At 41.8% G+C, this 26,027-nt stretch overlaps 1 protein-coding gene and 3 non-coding genes across 4 annotated transcripts in view; all 4 read right to left on the bottom strand.

Moving 5' to 3' along the window:
- LOC143712784 (FGGY carbohydrate kinase domain-containing protein-like) overlaps window positions 1–26,027 on the bottom strand; it is a 328,185-nt gene that overhangs the window by 228,150 nt on the left and 74,008 nt on the right. The window lies entirely within an intron of this gene.
- Window positions 13,124–13,197, bottom strand: trnam-cau (transfer RNA methionine (anticodon CAU)). The gene has a single exon. It is a non-coding gene; the product is annotated as a tRNA-Met (tRNA).
- trnav-aac (transfer RNA valine (anticodon AAC)) lies at window positions 14,794–14,866 on the bottom strand. Its single transcript has one exon. It is a non-coding gene; the product is annotated as a tRNA-Val (tRNA).
- Window positions 25,512–25,584, bottom strand: trnav-aac (transfer RNA valine (anticodon AAC)). The gene has a single exon. It is a non-coding gene; the product is annotated as a tRNA-Val (tRNA).

Below are 26,027 nucleotides of genomic sequence, written 5' to 3'. Positions count from 1 at the left end.
AGATTTCATGTGCTTTTTTGCCTTAACACATATTTTATAAAAACATATTTCTCCTTGTATGGATACATGTTAAAATGTATTTATTATATGAATATGTGGTTTCTTGAAATGTATTATTTATTTTATTATTTCACCATTGAATATAATAAATCTTTATTATCTTTTTTAAATTACTCTCTTTTCTAACTGAACTATATTTATTTTTTGAGTAAATTAATAAATGGAGCATTGACATCACGCTGACATTATGGATACATCAGAGGTGATTAATAAAAGATTGAAGTAAATTGTCAATTACAGTTTTTTTCAGTCGCTAACAAGCGTTTGTCCAACCAGTTGTCACATTTTCAAAACTCTAAACACAATTAGCACAGCATCAGTCTTTTGTGGCCATACCATGCACACATTTCATGTCGTTTTCACACAATATGCAGTCAGTGAACACATTTCCACAATGCTTACATTTTCTTAACAGACAATACCTCCCAACAAAATTATGGATTGTTTTTGTTGTATTTACAAATGTTAACACACACCATCCCACAATAGCAAAAACAATATTCCAAACCTTAGATACAGTATAAAAACCTCTGCTTCTGCAATGATATCAGTTCAAAAACAATATATCTCAGCTGATACAACAAACAATTGAATAATTGAGACACAGCTGATTTATGTTGGGTAAATTGGGCCAATCATAGCTGATTCCAGTCTGGCTTAGACTCAGTGGCAGGGGTTATTTTTTTCTGTTACATTGACACTTATACAGTAAAAGGAGGACTTTGAGGAGTGATGTTTTTGGACACAGAAACAGAAAAAAACACACTGTAATGTCTGGACGAGGAAGAGTAAGAGCAAGGGGCCCAGGGAGAAGAGCAGGCCCAGTGAGAGATGCAGTGAGAGGTGCAGGTGCAGTGAGAGATGCAGTGAGAGATGCACTGAGAGGTGCAGTGAGAGATGCAGGTGCAGTGAGAGATGCAGGTGCAGTGAGAGGTGCAGGTGCAGTGAGAGATGCAGTGAGAGGTGCAGTGAGAGATGGAGTGAGAGATGCATTGAGAGATGCAGGTGCAGTGAGAGATGCAGTGAGAGTTGCAGTGAGAGTTGCAGTGAGAGGTGCAGTGAGAGATGCAGTGAGAAATGCAGTGAGAGATGCAGTGAGAGGTGCAGTGAGAGATGCAGTGAGAGTTGCAGTGAGAGTTGCAGTGAGAGGTGCAGTGAGAGGTGCAGTGAGAGATGCAGTGAGAGGTGCAGTGAGAGGTGCAGTGAGAGATGCAGTGAGAGGTGCAGTGAGAGATGCAGTGAGAGTTGCAGTGAGAGATGCAGTGAGAGATGCAGGTGCAGTGAGAGAGGCAGTGAGAGGTGCAGTGAGAGATGCAGGTGCAGTGAAAGGTGCAGGAGCAGTGAGAGATGCAGGAGCAGTGAGAGATGCAGGTGCAGTGAGAGAGGCAGTGAGAGGTGCAGGAGCAGTGAGAGATGAAGGTGCAGTGAGAGGTGCAGGAGCAGTGAGAGATGCAGGAGCAGTGAGAGATGCAGTGAGAGATGCAGGTGCAGTGAGAGAGGCAGTGAGAGGTGCAGGAGCAGTGAGAGATGCAGGTGCAGTGAGAGATGCAGGAGCAGTGAGAGATGCAGTGAGAGATGCAGGTACAGTGAGAGAGGCAGTGAGAGGTGCAGGAGCAGTGAGAGATGCAGGTGCAGTGAGAGATGCAGTGAGAGGTGCAGGAGCAGTGAGAGAGGCAGTGGCCCTCATTTATCATTCTTGCGTAGAAACGGGCGTATATGTTGGCGTAAGATTATGCTTACACTCCTCTCACCGCCTGATTTATGAAGCTGTGCGTACCTTTGAAATCCAGGTGTACGCAATACCTGCCCTTGATAAATGCCGCGGCTGAAAACGATCGTCATTAGAATAACACGCCCCTATATATTCAAGTATCCGCCTCCCCCACACCCTCATTTTACACCATCGACACATGGAAGACGGCAAAGAGGAGACACTTCTCTGGAGATCGAGACCATCACCATCATGAAAAATTATTATTAAATCAAACAACAATATTGTTGATGATAAATTCAAAGTTAATTGTATTTTTTTTTTCAAAACGCTATAAATCCATCCATTTTTTGTCTAAAAAAACAACAAAAAAAAACAACAAGAAGAGAACATGCAACATATAATCAGGGACTCATACTATAAATTAATATAAATTAAATAAGTGCAACTGCATGAAATAAATAAAAGCCAAACAAAATAAATAGTAAAATAAATTAAATAGCAAAAATAAAATAAATATTTCCAATGTCACGTTCCAATATTGTCCACCACATAAAACAAATAATTTAAAAATAACACACAAATACAGCCCTTAAATACAACAATGTTAAAAATACATTCAAATCATTAAGTAACACATTTAGGCTAATAGTAATTCGTGCCGAACTTGAAAAAAGTAATGATAACAATATTCAGGCCTACTATTAGGCGTGTTGTAGCCATTAACTAAGTGCATTTAGTTTCATATTTGTTCAAAAATAATAATGTTATTTTTTCCCCATCTATGTTGATTATGAAAAGTGAACATAGGCTAAGATAGGATGCGCAATATATCGGGAGACATGCTCAGACATGATTTTGGCCACTTAATTAAGTTTTGTTTTGTAGAAAGCCTTTCTTTAAAGTGAATTTCGTTTTGTATAAATTGTATCTTAATTTTAATATTTTTTTCATCAACCAATTGCCTGGATTTAATAAATAAGAAGCAAATAGCAGACAATATAATCATGAGTCATGACATGGAGGTGCGGGCGCGGTCCCTTGCATTGCACGTGAACTGGGGCGCATCTCATCACAAATTAACCGAAACTCAGTATATGCCTCACAGACATGAGAAATATATCTATAAAGAAAGCTTGAAATGTCTTTAAACGAAACAATTATAAACGAAAAGAAATAGGCTACTCTCTCTATAGGCGCGTTCACTGCGGAGATGGTGATCATCAATTTCATCTTTGCAGACACAACACCAGTTTATTAATAGAAATAAAATACAAATTTATTTTTAAAAATGGTGTTTATCGCGTTTTGGAAAAGAGCTCCTCATATCTTTTAGTTTGTCAGTGCGTTTTGTGGTGTTAGGAATTGTTTTTCTGCGCATTTCCGCACTAACTCAAAACGTGCGTACATGTACACCACCTCCTGACCTGGCGTAGGATTTGAGCGTGCCGTACGCCAACGTCCATATCGATAAATATCAAAGTCACTGTGGTTTTGGGTGTACGCTGGAAATTTGGTGTATGCACTTTTGATAAATGAGGGCCAGTGAGAGGTGCAGGAGCAGTGAGAGATGCAGGTGCAGTGAGAGGTGCAGGAGCAGTGAGAGATGCAGTGAGAGATGCAGGAGCAGTGAGAGATGCAGTGAGAGATGCAGGTGCAGTGAGAGGAGCAGGGCCAGGGAGAGGTGCAGGAGCAGTGAGAGATGCAGTGAGAGGTGCAGGAGCAGTGAGAGATGCAGGAGCAGTGAGAGATGCAGTGAGAGATGCAGGTGCAGTGAGAGGAGCAGGGCCAGGGAGAAGAGCAGGCCTAAATCATTTCAGTATACTCACCTTCGTGCCAGGATCAGTCGGAACTCCATTCTGTGTGCCAAATCCAGCTGGTCCAAGATGGTCTTGCCACTGGAAATGTAACCCATCTTACAACCAGCGGCACTGCACCAGAGGGTCTCCGTGATCATCAGGTAGTACCTATCGACATCCAAAACCTGGCGGGCTCACTTGTGGGCTCCATAACCTGTGAGCTGTTTTCCACACACAGGACAGCACAGCCTGACCTTCCAAAGGTGGTATGGCATCCACAAGACAAGCCGGTGTGTGAAAAAATGCTCTGGAGTGGGGGCCTTGTATCGATACGTTTTTATTTATTAATTACCCATATGACTATGGAGTTCCTTGAAATGTGCTATACATATGAGATATATAGGCCTATAATAATAATAATTATAATAATGTTTTGACTCAGGCTCACTGAATGATTACTGAATGACGAGAAACAATTCTATGAACAATAAAATGTTTTATTTTTTAACAATAAAATATAACATTAAACTATGCACATAATAAAGAGTATATATATAACATGGAGAACAGTAGTAAACACACAAAAGTAGAAACAATACGAGTATTAAAAAAAAACATATAAAATAATTAAAATAAAAGTCCCTGAGTGGGGTCGAACCCCCAACCTAATAATAAATAACATATATAATAGTAATAAACACACAAAGATAAAAAACTTTATAAAACTATATACATAGTAGTGAGTATATATATATATATATATATATATATATATATATACATAAAATAATGTAATGTATATATAAAAAAATATACAAAATATATAAAAAATTAGCTATTTCTTTTTCTTTACTTTTTCAAGCCACTGTTCTTTCGTAAGTGTCTCTGTGACAGGGCAGTAGATAGTCCCTCTAAACTGGCTGTGCCCAGTCGCTGCTGTCCTAAATTGTCCACACTTCCTGCAGGTATTTGCCTCAACCTTTCTGTGGTATGGACGAGGGACGGTGGGTTGAGATTGACTGACTGTGGCAGGAGCTGGGAGGACGAAACTGGGAGTGGCTGGGGCTACAGGAAAAGGGTTTTGGGGGACAACAAACAGTGTGAAGGTAGGGGTAGTGTGGGAGGCAAGAGGGACAGTCGCGCTGGGGCTGGGAAGGACAGGTTCTGGTTGAAGGCTGCCAACGGGCCGAGGAATTATTGGCCTCAGGGTTGTCAGCTTGGGTATGACTGCCTCAGTTGTATAGCTAGTGATGCGCCTTTTTAATCTAGCTTGCCCAGCTGTGCTTTGTGGCAGTTTGTAAATATGTTGCTCTCCCTGGACCTGGGGTGGAGCAACAGCACGTACACTGGCAGGTGGGAGAGCCTCAGCAGCAATACCAAGAGGGTCAGGCAGATCGATCCCCTGAAGCAGAAGAGTCTGATCTTGCTTCTTAACCCTGCCGTTGTGCCACTGAACCAGAGTGGTCTGATTTACCTCCACCAGCTGGAGAGTAGTGTCCTGCATGATGGCACCATTAGACAGGATCAGCTGCCGGATCTTTCGGTAATCTTGTAAAATGAGAGACCAGCGACTCAGCGTCACCTTCTCTTTCTTCCTCGGACTTTGATGGATGCGACATAGCCTGATGAAAATGGCCTCCACGAGACGACAGCAGTCTGGCCATTGGGCAGGTGAAGCTGTAGATGCTAACACACTCCGTTTCAGGCTGTCCACTCCAGGGTTGAAAACAGCCTTCTTTTTTGGAGACCTGAACCTCCCTGTTGTCAGCCTGTCCTGGTGTCTGGCAGCAAACTTCACTCGCTGCTTGTCATATTCAAGCAGGCTCTGCCACAAGCACACAATGTCATCAACCTGAAGAAGGATAGAAGTATAGAGGCATAGCAGAGTTAAAAGGAAACTGGTAATTTCGCATACATAGTTCAGTAACACTGTTTTTACAGTCACATTGTGTTTTGTGTGGTCTTTTCCAAGTTAACAAACATTCAAAATGTTTACATACCTGCTGCCTGCTCAGTGTTAACCCTGTGCTTGTCCTCAGCTCTACCAAATACTCAGCCAGTCTGTCCACCCGGTCCATTCCTGGAATGTTCTGGTCATCCACAGCCTAAAACAGTATCATTTTAAATGGTAAAGAAAAAAAGAGATCAGTGAAATTACATCTTAATGGTAGTATTAATCAGTTTGTCGAATTACAAATTAATTTGCTCGTGGCAAGTTCCTATTGTGAAATTTACATACCAAAAGCTCTTCAGGCACATGAGTGGGGGAACCTGGTGCATACTGGTCTATGGATGTAGTTGGCTGAGAGGAGAAGGCGGCAGCAGCTGGCTGGGAGAAGGCAGATTGGGATGAGGCAGCAGCAGACTGGGATGAGGCAGCAGCAGACTGGGATGAGGCAGCAGCAGACTGGGATGAGGCAGCAGCAGACTGGGATAAAGGAGCAGCAGACAGGGATGAAGGAGCAGCAGACAGGGATGAAGGAGCAGCAGACAGGGATGAAGGAGCAGCAGACTGGGATGAAGGAGCAGCTGACAGGGATGAGGCAGCAGCTGACTGGGATGAAGGAGCAGCAGACTGGGATGAGGCAGCAGCTGACTGGGATAAAGGAGCAGCAGACTGGGATGAAGGAGCAGCAGACTGGGATGAGGCAGCAGCTGACTGGGATGAAGGAGCTGCAAACTGGGATGAAGGAGCAGCAGACTGGGATGAAGGAGCAGCAGACTGGGATGAAGGAGCAGTAGACTGGGAAAAGGCAGACTGGGATGAGGCAGCAAAAGACTGGGAGAAGGCAAACTGGGATGAGGGAGCAGCAGACTGGGAGAAGGCAGACTGGGATGAGGCAGCAGCAGACTATGATGAGGCAGCAGAAGACTGAGATGAGGGATGAACAGGCTGAATTGTAGGTGGGTTATAGTTAGCTTCATCTTCAAGGAGGAAACTCAGTGTAGGGTCCTCATTGATGTCCTCCTCAAATCCCTCATCCTGCTCATCTACATTTACTTCCTCCAGCAGCTGGTCTGTCTGCTCATTGTCAGCATCTATTGACTGAAGTGGCTGCCCTGTCTGACTAAGTAGATAGTCCACTCCAATTAGCTCCCCTAAAAACAGAATGCAGTGTGTTAAACATATAGCCCTTGCATTAGCAAAGAACCATGTGCTGTAAAATGTACAGTGAGAGTCTTACCAGTGTACTGTGCAGGAGGTTGGAAGGTGGGGACAAGCTTCTCTCCAAAAACATTTAGGCTGTTGGTGTTGATGCTTTGCACCACCTGCCCTACGTAGGTGAGAAGAGGGGAGGATTTTGTGGAAATTGATGCTGCTGCCTGGTCTTGGTTCCACCTGTTCAGGCCTTCCAGGAGATACAACTGAAAATTCAGTGTTTTAGCACTGGTTCCTGTAAAGAAGTGAACAATGAAAATCATGAAACTGGGATAATGAGTTCCTTCAGAAAATATAAAGTGATATTAGATGTTCTATTGTGTTGAATATATACTATACTGCAAACACAATGAGCCACAAACCTGGAATGAACCTGTTTAGGTGGCAGTGGAAAGATTCAAGTGAGGTCGAGCCCCTAGCACATCTGTACTTCATGAGAACTAATCCTCCCTTGGTGGTGGTGGTGCCCGTCACAGTGTAGAGAAACACACCTGGCGGATCCTGGATCACTTAACATGCCTCATCTCAAACACGCCAGATGTGCTCTATCCTCACTGTGTCCAGCAAAGGAACCCCCATCATATCTCTCCCCTTATCCCCCTTCAGTTCCTGCAGAAGCCTGTCAAGGTAGCGGGTTGTGGACTCCACCCCACGAGTCCTCCGACGGCAATAGAGCGCCAGCTCTTTTTTGGTGATGCGTCGGTCCACAAGGTTATCTGTGATGACAGGCACACCTTCCTCCTGCAGTTGCTCTCTCTTTGCCCGCCGCAACAAAGCCACATCATCTGGGTCCCATTCAAAAATGCACGCAGAGAGACGTGACATGAAGACTGGGTATAGAGGATGAGCATCAGTGGTGCACCCCACTGCCAGCCGACGCATGAAGTGCCAGATGTCCAGCCTGATATTGAGGTCAGGCCATCCTCCAAATCTGGCCTGTAGCTTGCTCTGCCCCTTCTCTATGCAGCAGCCACAGTCCACGTACAGCAGCAGTGGTGGAGCCACGGCCGCCTGGCTGTACCTGTTAATCAGTCCGGAGACCATGGTGTCCAGTGCTGGACCTTCCTGAGCAGTCAAGACACTGATAAGAATTTGTCCTGTCTCATTGCCAACAGAAGTCACCCACTGTGCTGTTCCCCTGGCTGTGCCTGCCAACTTCTTTGTGATCTAAAATCAACCAAATTAAAAATATTAATAAAGCATAACACAAATCATTTTCAAACTTCACAACAGTTAAAACATCAGTAATAATGTCAAACAATTACCTGTTTGGTTGAGTCCATTTTCAAAATGGTCCCAAACGTGGAGGTTATGCTTGCCTTGATGTGGTCTATGCGACTGATAATGTCCCTCCCATAAACTGACAGCAGCCACTTGCTAGTAGGGACATCAATGGGCTCTGGAGGCTTTTGGCACATGACAGGTAAGAGGCTGGGGCGGTTGATAAAACCAGCGCACTCCTCCATATAGTGCGCCAAACGGTCAAGCCACTCCTCCCCGTGGTTCTCCCTCAGCTGTTTGACAAGTCTTGTGCGACTGTTGCCCAGCGTCCGTTCCCTCAGCATGCGTATGACACGAATGTCACAAGCTTACCTTTGTGTAAAAGAGAAGATTTGCTTATGTAATTTATTTTATGGTAAATAAAAAACACTTTTATTTTGCATTTACTTCATATTACACATTTCTGCTTCAGAAAATAAATTATTAATTTTGAAATATGAATGACTTTATTATAAACACATTACAAAATTCTGTACAAGGCGTGTAGATTTTAACTCACTTTTGTGTCAAAATCAGACGGAAAAGTCTTCTATGGGGCACATCGAGCTGGTCCAGGACAGTCTGATTTGTAGACAGGTAACTCAGGCAACACACAGTACACCTGAGAGTCTCTGTTACCATAAGGCAGTACCTGTCGATGTCCAGGACCTTCCGTGCTCTCTTGTGGAGGCCATATCCAGTCAGCTGCTTCCCACATGCAGGACAGAACAGTCTGAACTTCCACAAGTGGTAGGGCATCCACACCAGAAGCCTGTGATTAAAAAAGCGATCTGGAGATGGAGCCTGGTGGTAGATGAGGGAAGGGACGGGTGGCTCATACCAGAGCTTCAAGTCTGTCCTAAGTCTGCCAGAGTGAAAGATCGCAGAAGCAATCCACCTCTGATCCTGTGAGGGGATTGTCTGCCTCATTTTAGTGGGCAGCCAAAATTGATCTGGCTCGGATGCAGGAGCAGGTCCGTGCATAGAAGGGGCAACATGCTCCAACTGATTCAAAAGCAATGAAAGATTAGAGATGTAATATTAAAACATTGTTTCTCTCAAGTTTGCATACAAGTAATTCTACAAAGGGGCATTAGGGGACATTTCATGTCCATTTATGATAATTAGCCTATATTTTCTTCAAACAAAATTATATTTAAGGCAGATTTGAGAACTGGTTCTCAAATGATTTTTAAAAAAATCACTGTATACATGGCTAAATGGAAAAAAATAACACTCATATACATGTTTTACTTGAAGTTTAACATTCAATTTGTTTGTAATGGTTGACAAATTCACCAGGGAAACATAAACCAACAGTAATTTTTGTAATGTACCCCCTAATTTTTAGAATAAGCCACATGTACATGTACTTCACACACAGGAAGTAAGAGATGCAACAAAAAATAGATGGGCACTCACCAAGGATGTAAGAGTCGGACTAGCTGCAGAAGGAGGTCTGACTTCAGGAGACGGATTGGCTGAAGGAGGTCTGGCTGCAGGAGAAAGACTGGCTGAAGGAGGTCTGGCTGCAGGAGACAGACTGGCTGAAGGAGGTCTGGCTGCAGGAGACAGACTGGCTGAAGGAGGTCTGGCTGCAGGAGACATACTGGCTGAAGGAGGTCTGGCTGCAGGAGACAGACTGGCTGAAGGAGGTCTGGCTGCAGAAGGAGGTCTGGCTGCAGAAGGAGGTCTGGCTACAGGAGACAGACTGGCTGAAGGAGGTCTGGCTGCAGAAGGAGGTCTGGCTGCAGGAGACAGACTGGCTGAAGGGGGTCTGGCTGCAGGAGACAGACTGGCTGAAGGAGGTCTGGCTGCAGAAGGAGGTCTGGCTGCAGAAGGAGGTCTGGCTGCAGGAGACAGACTGGCTGAAGGGGGTCTGGCTGCAGAAGGAGGTCTGGCTGCAGAAGCAGGTCTGGGTGCAGGAGACGGACTGGTTTAAGGAGGTCTGGCTGCAGAAGGAGAAGCACTGGCTGCCGGTTGAATGCTTGAATGAGAAGGACTGGATGAAGGTGAAAGACTGGGTCTGGCTGAAGGAGGCGGACTGTGACTACCAGGCTATAAAGATACATATTGTACATTATCAACAACCATAATAAAGATGATGATGATGAAACATATTAAGGTCTTTTTAAATTACCTGAATCCGCCTTTGTACATTTAGGCTGGGTTTGGCTGCTGAACTAATGGATCCCCCAAATCGTGGCTTTGTAAACTAAAAGAAGGAGATTATTGAACAGATTGACATTCATGTAATATCATACATGCATTGGAAATTTGATGATATGAATTCCCTATTGAAGAATACACAAATAATCTTCCAGCCTACCAATAAAAGGCATTGGGAAATTCCGGAGATCATTGCTTGTGGAGGAGGTAATCTACTCAAATATTAAAATAATGCTTTACCATTGATAAGTTAAGTGCAGGCCGTGTAAAGGTCGGGGCTGAGATAGAGGTTGGGACAGCGGTAGGAGTGGATGCAGGTGGAGCACTTGTGGTCTGGTAAAAGAACAATCAAGAATGAGGAAAACAGGTTGTATTCATCTTTCATTCGTGGTACATTTTACCGATCTAATTACGCACAGGCATGCCAAAATCTAACATTCACAGACATTTATACATTTAATCAGGACAATCCGTCCCTGTACACCAGCAAGAGTCTGAGAGCAGAAACAGCAAGGAGAAGCTGTATAAAAATAAATATAACACCCAATAAAAATAAATTCAATACTAACTGGTCTCTTTGGCAATTTTTAAAATCCAAATCATTTCTAAATGTTTTTGTTTGCTTGTGTTTTTATATCTGTAATGAGGTCATAAATAAAACCTGTGCTTCGTAATCTGTGGATACGTATATTTTGATATTTGGAGAAATACACACAGTGGCCACAAATTAATTATATTCACATTATATATATATTTTATTTATTTACAATTATACACTAATTAATGGAGCCTAACTGCAAATCGCAGATGAAATTGTAATTGACTGTCTAATTCTAAGATGCAAACAAATATATATATATATATATATATATATATATATATATATATATATATATTTGTTTGCAGCTTAGAATTAGATAGTCAATTACATGGATATATTAATCCATAATTAATTGATCCTAAATTAATCCTAACATAAATATTATTGATATAGGTAATGGTAATGGACTGCTGACACATCAACTTTGTTTGAGGTAAGATTTAAAAGCTTTATACAAAATACTTTTTTGAATAAATGAGCAAAACCCAAAGCCTATCAGAAATTGTCTCTGCCTATTTAATCGTTGGAGGAGCTATGGGACTAGATATAGCCAACATTGTTATCCACCGTAAAAGGTGGTATCACTTTTGCAAGCTTAATAAAAAGCAAAATTTTTATTTTTATTTTCCAAACCCCTGTGCTGGCAAACCGCCGCAGACGGGACATCCACTCATCGTCCCCCATGGCCTTGTGTGACTTTTTAGACATCTCTGGAACATTTGAAACATGTTTAGTCTTTTTAGCTACTAACGCTTTACTACTTATTACTGTATTTGATACAGTACTACTATAACTAAACACTAAACAATAACATACCAGAATCATGATCGATATTGACATTTTTAAACACACCTTAAAGAACACTGAAAGGTAAAAATCCACGAATATATTATTGTTAATGTAATTCATCATTGGAGACAATAACATGAGAAGTGCTGCAGTATACTACATCAAGACTGATCATGACACTAAACAACTTTACATTTTAAAATGCAAATTAAAATATGTTGTTGTTAATGTAGATTGTAGTTTATCAAAAAATAGTGTAATAGAAAAGTGCTGCAATATACTAGCTCATCAAGATATATAGATCATAACATTAAAAAGTACCTTAATGCAGCATAACATACGAGAAAAAGTTAGCAATATATGAAAAATATGTTGCTGATGTTAATGTAGTTCATCAACACATTAAGATGAAATGCTGAGGTTGCCAGCAGATCAAGATCGCGATAGATCATAACAGTAAACACCTTAATGGGTCATAAAATACGAGAAGAAAATGAAATATGTATTATTGTATTGTTGTCAATGTAGTTTATCTTACTTGTTGACATTCGATGAATGAACGGCAATACTTCGGCGCGGGTATACCTGAGAATAAAAAAGAGCCCGTCTCTCCACGCCGCCTGAAAGATGAAGATTCGATGCGTGATTGGCCAAAGAATCCTCTCAAAGATGAAGCCAGAGAACGCCATTGGCTCAGCAAAGATGGAGATCCGAAACGTGATTGGCCAAGGAACTCTGAAAAAGATGAAGCCCGATAACGCCATTCGCCAAGCAAAGATGAAGATACGACGCGTGATTGGCCGAGGAACTCTGACAAAGATGAAGTCCGAGAACGCCATTCGCTCAACAATGATGGAGTGCTCGCGCTTGATTGGCTGTTGTGAAACAGCCGCACGGCTGTCAGGTAGCGTTCAAGTCGCAGTCTCCCCTGGAGGCGTGGGTTCGAATCCCACTTCTGACAAACCTAACCTTTGGATGCGGGCTCAAGCTACAGTCTTTATATAGCTTATATAGCTTTATCTAACATTAAAGTAACACTGACCTGCAGTACATGACCTTTAAAGTAACACTTTAGTGCAATGTATGGGATTCTATGGCACTTGGAATTTCAAGTCATGACATTTCAGAAAAAATGGACATGTTGATTGAATCGGATTCAACTGAATTTCACGAAATAACATGTTGTGATGTTTACCGGAAGAAGATGCAGCAGAATTTCATGGCAAGGTTTCTTGGAAATTTCTTGGAATGAAATGTCATGGGTTTGGGGGCATGGGGTGGAGTGTCATGACACAAGATTCAAGGAATGTCATGTAAAACATTACATTAGCATTAACAAGACATGCCATTAGAATGAAAGAATGATATAAGCCTTAACAAAATATTGTAACAACACTGACACATATGACAAGAATATGAGAGTAATACTATTACTGCATTTTTTCAACATTAGTCTTAAAAAAAACACTGGATTTCAATTACAGTGCATATGAAGAAATGGACATAGGCATAAAAGGGAATACAGAAAGCACCTCCTTTGTTTGCACGGTCCCGTGTATCAAAAAGCACCATTCTGCCCCGTGTGAGGCTCGAACTCACGACCTTCAGATTATGAGACTGACGCGCTGCCTAACTGCGCCAATGAGGCATGTGCTCTGACTCGGGTGAGCAGTGAAGCCCTAGATTCTAGATCATCTGCCATTCCGTGTAGGTGCAAAAATGCTGCTCACCACCGGCCGTCATGTCAGGATGGCCGAGCGGTCTAAGGCGGTGAAGCCCTAGATTCCGAGCGGTCTAAGCACACTCACCCTTTGATACTCATCATGCCACTTCTTCTGTCGAGGAGCTGGCCTGTTACCCTCATTTGATGGCCAAACTTCTGTGCTGGCAAACTTTTTTAGCCTTGCAATCCAGTCAGTATCTGACATGGCTTTATGGGATTTTTTGCCAGACATTTTTTTTGTTGGGGGGCTAACGGTTAGGTTATATCGAACAAAACTACTATCAATAAAAATGATTTCTTAAAAAAAAGCACACACGATATTTACAATTATAATATATATACAATTATATACAAATATAAAATGACATTGTCCGAAAATACCGTTAAAGTGACCGGAAAATATGTTTCGCAGTCCTCCGTTAAAATGATGCTACCTGACCTCCGTGACAGTGATGCTCGACGTCTGAACTTTTTGCCCTCTGACACGCCCCACAGGATATGTCATTACTTCGTACACCTTCGGCTCAGTTTGTCAACTTGATTGACACTTTGCTAGCTTCCTGACTCCTCCTCCTAGCGGTGTTAAGCGTAAACGTGCCATCAACATTTCCTTGTACTCTGATTGGTCAAATGTCGAAAATGTTAAGGAAAAAGTCAAGAATGGCCCCCTCTGATTGGCTGAAAATGTTATAATGTCAAGAATGGCGCTCTCTAATTGGCTGCAAATGTTATAGCGCGTCGACGTGATTGGCTGTGGCGTTCAACATTATCCCCATTTTGACGGACTATCCTTCGGCAGCTGGCGTTCAGGTCGCAGTCTCCATTGGAGGCGTGGGTTTGAATCCCACTTCTGACAAACCTAACCTTTGGCTGCGGGCTCAAGCTAGAGTCTTTAACCCTCTTGCAAGTTTATCCAGAAATGCAGTAATGTTGACAAAGCACTGCAATTCAGTTCAGAATTTTAAGTCCTGACATTTCAGAAAAATTGTAAAGCAAACGTGTTATCCACCACACTACGGAAACCTATTGATGAGACGCATGTGCTTTTTAGAAGATGGCTGCTTCCCATAGTCTGCCCTGCAAGCAGTGTGAGAGTCTGTAAATTCCACAAACAACAGAACAGAGGTCATTCAGCATGGCAGTCTGCCTACAACTCCTTGGTACGATGGCCTTCACCTGTCTCAAAAGTAATGGTTTTGTAGCGAATTGCAGGATTACAGCGAAACACAGGAAACCTCAATGGTCATTTGTTTTATTTTTGTCCTTTTCTAAAGAGATTAAACCACAAACATCCCTGCAAGTGTACAGACCTGCTCAACAGAAAATCACATACGTTATTTTTGCAAAAACCACCCACAGTTTCCGCCCAGTTCCGAACTGGGGACCTTCTGCGTGTGAGGGGAACGTGATAACCATTACACTATGGAAACACATCTTCAAGATTCGGACATAAATCATTAGGTGCACACTTTTTAAAACAGCGTGGCAAACAGTTTAAATCTTCTTTCAGAAGCCAACTGCTGTTTCTGCTCGGTTTCGAACCGAGGACCTTACGCACGTTAGGCGAACGTGATGACCACTACACTACAGAAACCTATTGATGAGGTGCATGTGCTTTTTAGAAGATGGATCCTTCCCATAATATGCCCTGCAAGCAGTGTGACAGTCTGTAAATTCCACAAACAACAGAACAGAGGTCAATGAAGTGTACTGACCTGCTCAACAGAAAATCGCATACGAATTTTTTTAGGGCTAAGTATTGGCAAGAATCTGGCGATACGATACGTATCACGATACATGGGTCACGATTCAATATATCGCGATATATTCCGATACTGTGCATAATGCGATATATTGCGATTTTTTATTTTAAAAGTAGGAGTATCATTTTAGAAAAAAGTATTATTTGAAAAAAGACATGATGTGCATAAAAGTCAAACAAGTTTACTTTAGGTAAACAACAATTCAGTACAAGCAAAATCAAACTGCCAGTTTGGGACTGTGCTCACAGGTTCTTGGTGAACACATTTTTATATGCTCAAGTAAGCCATAATAAAATAAAATAAATACAGACCCTGTCACAATACATAAAAAAAGAAATCTGAAAAATCACACAATCTCAAAAAAGAAAAGACATTGTTATGTCAATAAAATAAAGTGCTTGCACTATTCCTAGTACACAACATGTACCCTAGTACATCCAACATGTTTTGTGTTGCAAAAACACTAACACGATTCCTAAAGGAAACATTGAAGAACTTAATGTAAATTGTCAGAAAATACACAGCCCCTGACTGCAATGCATATGCATAACAGGAAAATAATGTTGTAATAGTATTGTTAAATAATAGCAGGTCCTGATTTTGTTTAAGCTGGTGGCTAGCTATGGTGCTGCGTCTGAAAAATGCAGTGACGCGTCTGACCCTGCCGAGTAGTCGATCCACTGATGGCACTTTCAGCGCTTTCTGTGAGGCGAGGTTAAGACTGTGTGCAAAACACCGTATGTGGCTCATGTCGGCAAGTTCAGCTGCCACATGCATATTAGCGGCATTATCCGTAACTAAGACGGGATCTTTTATGTCCAGACGCCACTCAGCAACGGCCTCTTTCAGTACGGCAGCGATGTTTTCTCCGGTATGGCTGTCGTACATCGCTCTCGTCTGCAGTACACAGGATTCCAGCTTCCATTCGTCAGTTATGTGATGAACCGTAATAGTCACATATGACTCAGTCGCCCTTAGACGTCCAAGCGTCACATGTCAAGGCAACCTTCTCAGCTAAAGCTAGACATTCCAGCACGTTTGTTTTAACCTCCTTGTAAAGATTGGGCACAGCGATATCAGTGATGTGTTGCCGGGACGGTATAGTGTAACGAGGCTCCATTGTTTGCACCATATAACGGAAACCTTCATTTTCAACCACACTGAGCGGACGCATGTCTTTACAAATGAAATAAACTACCGACTGGGTTATTTTGGTTGCACGAGTTGAAGTCGTTGGTAATTTGTGCGTTTGAACTTGAACAAGGGTGAGTTGTGAGGGGTCGACTCATTTAGCTTGCTGTTCGCTTAACTGAGTGTCTGAATGGTGTCTTGCAAAATGTGCCCTCAAATTCGTGGTATTACCAGAGTACTTAATCTTTCCCAGACACAGTTTACAAACCGCATGGTTCTTGTCGATATCTGTAGAGCCCTCTTTACTCTGGAAACCAAAATAATTCCACACTTCAGCACGGAATGCAGCAGGAGCCGGTCTTACGCGGGGTTCAGCCATAGCTATGTTTTTAGCTTTTAGCAAAAAGTTAGACGCGGTTAGGCGAGAGACTAGTGGTGCGTCTCAGCATAGCCATCTAGTGGTAGGGATTTTAAACACAACATAAACTTGAACCATGAATATTTTTGCACGTAAACTAAAAAAAAAATCGATATTGCGTTTTTGAAAATCGATACAGTATTGCCAAGTAAAATATCGCGATACTTAAGTGTATCGATTTTTTCTTACACCCCTAAATTTTTTGCAAAACCACCCACAGTTTCGAACTGGAGACCTTTCGCGTGTGAGGCGAACGTGATAACCACTACACTACGGAAACACGTCTTCAGGTTGCAGACATAAATCTTTAGGTGCACGCTTGTTAAAAAGCATATAAAGGAAATGAGCGCTACACCCCCCTAGCGTGGCAAACAGTTTAAATTTTCTGTCAGAATCCAACCGCTGCTTCTGCTCGGTTTCGAACAGAGGACCTTTCACGTTAGGTGAACGTGATGACCACTACACTACAGAAACCTATTGATGAGATCATTCGGCATGGCAGTCTGCCTACAGCTCCTTGGTACGATGGCCTTCACCTGTCTCAAAAGTAAGGGTTTTGTAGCGAATTGCAGCATTTATGTCTAAAGTGCCTCCACTTGGGAGATCCAGTCCTTTACTGCTGCCAAAAGACCGGTACAAAAGTTTTGCTCCAGCAAACAAGTTACAGGAGAAGCTGGCCAGGGTCCCCAGACAACTGTTTTAATGACAGCTTGAGCAAAATGCAACGTGTTGGCCAGGAATCAAACCCGGGTCAAATGCTTAGAAGGCAGCTATTCTCACCACTATACCACCAACGCAAGACAATTGGATGTAGGCTTAAAAAAATTGCATGAACTTATTGACCTGACCTACCAGGCACCATATTAAAAAAGAGGTCTCTAATATAATAATGTAACAAGTTTTATACAGACACTTCATATTTAAACGGTATTAGATTATTTTTTGGATTCACTGGCTTCTGTGAAGCGTTGAGGTAAAATGATGCATGACGCTGTTCCTGGAAATTGCGCTGTTCGGGGACAACTACCTGTCTCTGCAACTCCTCGTTAGTATAGTGGAAAGTATCTCCGCCTGTCACACGTAAGTCTGGGGTTCGATTCCCTGATGGAGAGATCCAGTTCTTTACTGCTGCCAAAAGACCTTAACAAAAGTTTTGCTCCATCAAACAAGTTACAGGAGAAGTTGGCAAGGGGCCCCGGACGACTGTTTTAAAGACAGCTTGAGAAAAATGCAATTCGTTGGCCGGGAATCGAACCCATACAGCAAGAATGGACAGACCCAGGAATCGAACCCATACAGGAAGAATTCTCATAATCAAGGTATTTAATTTAAAAATGTGAGACTTTTTATACAGACACTTCATATTTAAATGGTATTAGATTATTTTTTTGGATTCACTGGCTTCTGTGAAGCGTTGAGCTAATATGACGCTGTTCCTGGAAATGGGAAGGCTGTTTGTAGCGAGCTGTAGTCGCGCTGATCGGGGGCGACAACCTGTCTCTGCAACTCCTTGTTAGTATATTGGAAAGTATCTCCGCCTGTCAAGCGTAAGGCCGGGGTTCGATTCCCCGACGGGGAGATCCAGTCCTTTACTGCTGCCAAAAGACCAGTACAAAAGTTTTGCTGCAGCAAACGAGTTACAGGAGGAGCAGGCCAGGGTCCCCGGACATCTGTTTTAACGACAGCTTGAGCAAAATGCAATGCGTTGGCAGGTAATCGAACCAAGGTCAACTGCTTGGAAGGCAGCTATGCTCACCACTATACCACCAACGCAAGACCGTTGGATGTAGGCTGGAAGCCCTGTTGTGCGTTCAGAAAAGAAATTTTGCAATACATTAGCAGCTGGCAGGTGCAGATGAACTGAAACTCTCTTTGTTTGGACCTGGCACTTAAAAAAAATTGCATGAACTTATTGACTTGACCTACCAGGCTCCATATTAAAAAACAAGGTCTCTAATTTAATAATGTAACACGTTTTATACAGACACTTCATATTTGACACATGACGCCGTTCCTGGAAGTCGCTCTGATCGGGTACATCTACCGGTCTCTACAACTCCTCGTTAGTATAGTCGAGGTATAGTATAGTAGTATAGTATAGTATTTTTAGAAGATGGCTCCTTCCCATAATCTGCCCTGCAAGCAGTGTGACAGTCTGTAAATTCCACAAACAACAGTATAGAGGTCATTCGGCATGGCAGTCTACCTACAGCTCCTTGGTACGATGGCCTTCATCTGTCTCAAAAGTAAGGGTTTTGTAGCGAATTGCAGCATTTATATTTAAAATGCCTCCACTTGTTTCCGCCGGGTTTAGAACTGAGAACCTTTCGCATGTAAAGCTAACATGATAACCACTACACTACGGAAACTTGGTTTGTATGTCAGTCCCACCTCTTCTAGGGTACGCTTGTTCAAAAGCAAATTAAACTATAGACTGCCCAGTGTTTTTAACATGGCAAAAGCTGCTAATTTTGTTGGCAGACAAAACATTTTTTATTACTGTACAGGAAACCTCAATGGTCATTTGTTTTATTTTTGTCCTTTTCTAAAGAGATTGAACCACAAACATCCCTGCAAGTGTAATGACCTGCTCAACAGAAAATCGCATATGAAATTTTTACAAAAACCACCCACAGTTTCCGCCCAGTTTAGAACTTTCGCGTGTGATGGCCTTCAACTGTCTCAAAAGTAAGGGTTTGTAGCAAATTGCAGCATTTATATTTAAAATGCCTCCACTTGTTTCCGGCCAGTTTTGAACTGAGGACCTTTCGCGGCGGGAGTCGAAAATGGTTAAGCTTAACTTCCCTTAACTTTTCCCACTCATTCTCTATGGTAGTGCTTAACACTACGGATGCAATATACCTTTGGCCACACGTAGACTTCCTGTTTCGCTTTTCCGTGGCGGGTAGTTTAAAAAGCATAGTGTCATCTGTCAGTCATTCGCAGTGGAGGAGGGGAGACCCGTTTTACGAACGGAGAGATATTTGTTTACCGACTTGTCAGCAAACTTGTTTTGTTTTGTTGCTGTCTAAACTACCTGCAGACAGATTTTCCCTCAGGTGACCGCATATACATTATTATTCAAATATTTTATAATTTAAATTGCATGTATATTGTCATGTAATCGTATTGTTATCATGTTGAATGGATTGTGACGATAAGAAACAGTAAACTCCTCGTTGTGAATACAGCTGTTATTTTATAAGAGTATCTTTGTTTGTAAAGGTGAATGTTTCATCATAATCTCTTACTATGCTTAAAATATATGTTAACAGTGGAGTAAGATGTAATGTGCAGTAGTATGGAGGACCAAACCTGCAATTAAAAATGAATGAATAAATAAATGAATAAATAGATAGATAAATAAATGTGATAATAGGAAAATAAATAAAGGAATAAACGACTTGATAAAATAAATATGATTCATTTTAATCAAATGTATTTTTGTATATTTTTCCCCTAATTTATAATTTTTTGCTTTTATATTTTAATGTATTTGTATTATTTTTAATTGTATTTATTTATTATTTTATTTATTTGTTTGTTCCATTTATTCTTATATTTATTTATGCATTCATTTATTTGTATATTTATTTATTCCAATATGTATTTATTTTCAGATTTATTTATTTTAATCTTTATTTATTTTTATTTTTCTTTCTTTAGTTTTATATCTATTCTTACATTTTTTTGATGTGCATGATAATTAGATTGGTTGGTTTTGCTTACCAAATATAAATATTAATTAGCAAATAAATAAAAGCAGAAAATAAATTAAGGGAAATAATACAAAAATTAGTTTGATAAAGAATAAATCATATTTATTTTATCAAGTCGTTTATTCCTTTATTTATTTTCCTATTATCAAATTTATCTTTTTATTTGTTTACATGTTTATTTATTCATTTAATTTCTGCGGGTTTGGTCCTCCTATAATGTAATTAATATCAGACACACACATATATTACATTTAAATTACAAACAAATATATATATATATGTGTACAATTTAATGGTATAATTTAACATTTTTAATTAGTTAACTTGTTAACTTTTTATATATACATATAAACATTTTTAAAGCAATTTAAATAATGAATATTAAATAATGCAAATTTAATAAACAGTACGTGCTCTAAGGCTGCATTTATTCAGTTAAGAAACAGTAATATTATAGAATATTATAGCATTGTAAAATAACTCTTTTATATATATCACTGATGCTTTAGTATTAACTGTCTTATTTCATTTTGTTACTGTAAGTATTTAAATGCTTATGCTGAGACGCTAATGAATACATTCTGATTTCAGAACAGCATCATGAAGAAAACAGTGTTCTTCCCAGGGAAAGTCAAAGTGTCTTTCAGGAAAGGCCCGTCGGGCCATTTACGCCGGGACCCATCAGAAGAGGCAAAAAGAATTAAAGACAACCCCTTACTGCAGGACAAGTCAACACCTCAAAGAGAAGATCTGGTCAAGTTGAACGCCCGTTCTGTTGTGTTACATAGAGGAGGGGATGTCTCTGACAAGCAAGAGGTGTTGGGAGAATGCATTCTTCAGTTCGGCAAGTACAAGGGCAAGTCTTTCAAGTGGTTATTAGAGAATGATGTCAGCTATGCTTTGTACCTGTCCGATAGGGTTGAGGAAGAAGAACAGGCTGGGCAGTTCAACCCAGAGGGTCCATGCAAGGATAGCCTCATTTCCTTTCTTGAGTATTCAAGAAGCTTCAAGGAAATTGAAGATCTTAAACAGTATCTGTCTCAAAGGCCAGACGCAGTGCCAGTTTTGACAGAGGAATACTGTTGGATTTGGATCCAGAGCACAAGACACTTGGAGGAAGATTTGGGATACCAGGGCAGACGGATATGCTTTCTTTATAATGAGGCAGAAGTGTGTGCCAGGCAGCAAAATGTACAATTTGCAGCAGTATCTTTTAAAACAGCAGCAAAAACAGATGACCAAAAACACTCCTCCGATGCCCTCACCATCAGCTTCCGCTGCAAGACCACCTGTTCCTTCCATTACTGACTCTGATCAGCCTGGTGAGTTAATAAAATTCATGCAAGTTTGCTTATATTGATTCTTAAAGCCTGCCTAGCTACTGATGCATTTGTTATATTTTATAGTAATGGAGGAGGATGAAGAACTGGAGAGGATGATGCTGAGTATTTCTCCAACAAAATATCTCACACAGCTGAGTAAGTAAATCAAGTATTGTGTCATATGTGTTATATATACCCATGTCAAATTCTTATAAAATTGGTATAAAATTGTACATACTGGAGAGAAACCATTCAAATTATAATGCCTAATTTTTAGGATCATCTGCAGCCACAGGATCCACAGTCTTATCTACAACAGGTTACTTTACACATCAGTTTTGGAGGCTTATTCGGTTACATACAGACTTATCCTCCATTTCTGATTTTTAATTATCTTATTTGTTGTTTTGGCACTGTTCTTGCCTGTTCTAAAAAACATGTTATTTTGTTCTAACTACTGTCAAGGTTTGAATATACCAGTGGTGAGGGTGAGTGCACTTCATGAATTGTATGCATGCTATTTAAACTGTTTTTATTTGTTGTGAAAAAATGGACTGTTTACTTACAGACATTTGAACATTATCAGAATGTGCATTACTAGAATAAATAACAAAATACATAGAATAAAATAATAAATAATGATTAGTCATTTACTGTAATGTAGTCAAGACAATCAAATACATATCATGTACATTCAGTGTTTTAATATGTTTTTAATTTCCTCCCTGTGCTTTTCCTTGCAGCTCTGCTGCAGCCTCCATCAACATCAGCTCCTGTGTGTAGGCCTTCTTCACAGGGTGAAGGCTTTATACCACCTCAAGCAGCACAATCAGCACCTCCACCTGCACCAATGCCGTCTGCACTGACTGAAACCCCTGTTCCCAGCTACTTGAACAAAAAAAGTAAAGACAGTTAAACACACGAGCATTAAATGTGTTATACACGCATATATATATATATATATATATATATATATATATATATATATATATATATATATGCATTTATTTCCTTTGCTTTGTGTTCCGTGCAGTTCTGCCACAGCCTTCACCACCATCACATGCAGTCTCTAGTTCTCCCAATCCACCAGCTCCTGTGTGTAGACCTTCTTCACAGACTGATGGCTCTGTACCACCTCCTGCAGCACAATCAGCACCTACAGCTCCTGCATCAATGACGTCTGCACAGACGGAAGCACCTGTTACTAGCTACTTGCAAGATATTAGCCACTGGAACTGCTCTCTTCATCAAAGAATTTGGATGAAAATAGAGATGGAGTCTATGGGGCTCTGGCCAGGATCACACCCAGTAAGACACCTAATGAATATGGTCTCCTTGTGGCGCTATCCACCTCAGCCTGAGCTTATAGAGTCAAACATGGGCCTTCCGTCACCAAAGTACTTCCAGCTCCATCCCTTTTTCATTTGGAAACCTGAGCACAGTATAAATGAAAGGCTTAGAAACAACTACATCCTGCCCTGTCTCTACAGCTGTCCAAATCCTCATGTTGTGTCCTCAGGTGTGGGAAGACCCCGAGTGATCCTTGGCACTAGTGGGCAATATTACATCCTTGCTTCACGTCTGTGCTGTAAGGCATGTAAAAAATACTGGTTCGCTGATAAACCTCAGTGGGTGGACATGCTACCACAGCGATTCAGAAACATCTTGCCAACCTTCCTCACCCATAAGAAGGCAATCTGTAAAACTGTGATGGATGAACTGAGGCGCTCTGGAAAATCCCCTAATGACATGGCCAACCAGCTGTCTGAGGTGCTTCACCTTAAGTTTGAAAGAGCCCACCTGGCTTACCTTCTCATTGTGCAGAACGTCAGGGATGCTGAAGCAGGGCTGTATGGCCAGGAAACCATCACAGGAGCATTGAGGAAGGATGACACACCTGCTTCGTTTGGGGGTTACGAAGATACTGATGGGTGGCATGGGGTGTCTGTGTCTGCACATTATCTGGTGGAGTGCCTGCTTCAGGAATATCACCGGCAAGAGGCAGCTCTCACTCAGCTCCTTCAAGGAACTTTTGGACAGGTGTTCAGATCAGATCACACACGCAAAGTTGCTAGAAAAGTGACCCTCTCATCTGGCACAATGTCATCCTACGCTGTGATGAACGAGAACTGGATGATCCTGTCCTCGGTGATGCTGCAGTCTGAGAGTGAGCAATCCTTGACGTCAATGTACTGTGGGATGGCCAATCGCTACAGTGCTGCTGGCATATAGGGGTGGTGATGTCGCAGTGGATAATACACATGCCTTTGGTGTGAGAGACCGGGGTTCGAATCCACTGCGAGACACCAATGTGTCCCTGAGCAAGACACTTAACCCCTAGTTGCTCCAGAGGCGTGCAAAATATAGCAATTGTAAGTCGCTTTGGATAAAAGCGTCAGATAAATCTTGTTCTATAACCAAAATGGCGCCGCAGATGGCTGCCTCGGTGTGGAGCTCTCCATACCCAAGGCCAAGTACCAGTGGGTGGACAGGTAAGAATAATCACATCTCATCACACATCACATCAAGATGTCTAAGCAAAGGTAATGAATACATTAAAATGTATTTCCCTTTTATGTACTTAGGGACTGCTGTGCTGCTTTCAGAGTGATGGACCCAGGACAGTATGAGCACCAGCAGTGGGAAGCTTGGAGGACCACTGAAGCTACTGTGGCAGAGGTTACATCAGGAAACCTCAAGAATGTAAATGCCGCTTGCCAGAAGTACAATGAGGACATAGTGGTTAAACTAGACTTGTTTAACTGTATGCGGCGATTCACCAGGGAATGTGTTTCGGAGCACCATCCTCTGTATAGCTCGTTCTGCCAGTTCCTCTCTTCTGCCTTCTCTGTAGTAGATCAGAGTGACCTGGAGAAACTGAGGAACGCATACAAGTTCTGTGGAACTGAGCCTGCTAATCCCACAAAGCAGCACATCAGAGCGCACTGCAGGACAAAAGTGCCACATCCTAGAGAGCTGGTCCAAAGAGTGGAAGAAGTACTTCACCATTTCCATCTTGCAAAGGATCCCAACAACATCTTCCTTTTTAAACCGTCGATGCTAAAATTGTGGTGGATTCAGCATATCCACATCCTTAGAGGCTGCCTGAGTGACCCTGAGGTGGAGGAAGGAATCCTCTTCAGACATGGTGGAACACTACAACTGAATCATGTCAAGGGTGAAGGAGCTGCTGTGGCCATCTGGATCCCTGTCAGAGGCACTTCACAGCAAGAGGGGTTTCATTTCCACCAGGCTCAGTGGGTAACGGGTAATCGCGTCTCTCCTGAGCTGTTCCAGGCGCAGGGTATGACTGGTGTCGCACGCTGGAATTATCAGCGGCTGGTGGACCTGAAACAGCCTGGGCTTGTCTTACCTGGAGTGTTTGACCCTGTTTTGATGTTGGAGTTAAACAGGGCATCTATAAGAGTGACTGGGCAACCCAAATATCCAGCCTTCCAAATCTCCAGCTGGGACACAAGAGAGAGGTTTGGCCTACAATATGTGGACCCAGGCTGTCGACCTATGCCTCTTGACTTTGACAAACACAAAAGCAGGAAGACAGACCTAGGGATGCAAGAAGCGTCTTCATCTGGCACTCAGTTCTCATTTCCATCTCAGGTAAGCCTTTAAAGTTCTTTGATAACAGACTTTTTATTAAAAAACAAATACTTTATAATTCTTGCTCGCATATTACACTAATTTTGCTGAATTTCAGAAATGCTTAGAGGATTCCTCTTCTGCTGAGACCGCTCTTGCTGCTGAACCAGAGGCCACCCCCCAGACTTTCATTTTTCAATGTTTTTCTACTCCGAGTGCTGTGACAGTGAAGGAAAAAACACCTGAGGAGTTTCTTTTAGATGCAGGTAATTATATTATTCTGTTATACTGTTTCTGCTCGGTTTCGAACCGAGGACCTTTCGCGTGTTAGGCGAATGTGATGACCACTACACTACAGAGACTATTGTTGAGACGATTGTGCTTTTTAGAAGATGGCTCCTTCCCATAATCTGCCCTGCAAGCAGTGTGACAGTCTGTAAATTTCACAAACAACAGAACAGAGGTCATTGGGCATGGCAGTCTGCCTACAGCTCCTTGGTACGATGGCCTTCACCTGTCTTAAAAGTAAGGGTTTTGTAGCGAATTGCAGCATTTATATTTAACATGCCTCCACTTGTTTCCACCCAATTTTGAACTGAGGACCTTTTGCATGTAAAGCGAACGTGATAACCACTACACTACAAACACGTCTTCAGGTTGCAGACATAAATCTTTAGGTGCACGCTTATTAAAAAGCATATAAAGGCAAATGAGCGGTGCACCCACCTAGCGTGGCAAGCGGTTTAAATTTCCTGTCAGAATCCAACCACTGTTTCGAACCAAGGACCTTTCGCGTGTTAGGCGA

This window comes from Siphateles boraxobius, unplaced genomic scaffold (genome assembly GCF_051911475.1).
Source record: "Siphateles boraxobius isolate OS27281-9 unplaced genomic scaffold, OSU_SipBor_1 51, whole genome shotgun sequence".
In the NCBI taxonomy this organism is placed as follows: Eukaryota; Metazoa; Chordata; class Actinopteri; order Cypriniformes; family Leuciscidae; genus Siphateles; species Siphateles boraxobius.
This window is presented reverse-complemented; position numbering and strand designations above follow the sequence as displayed.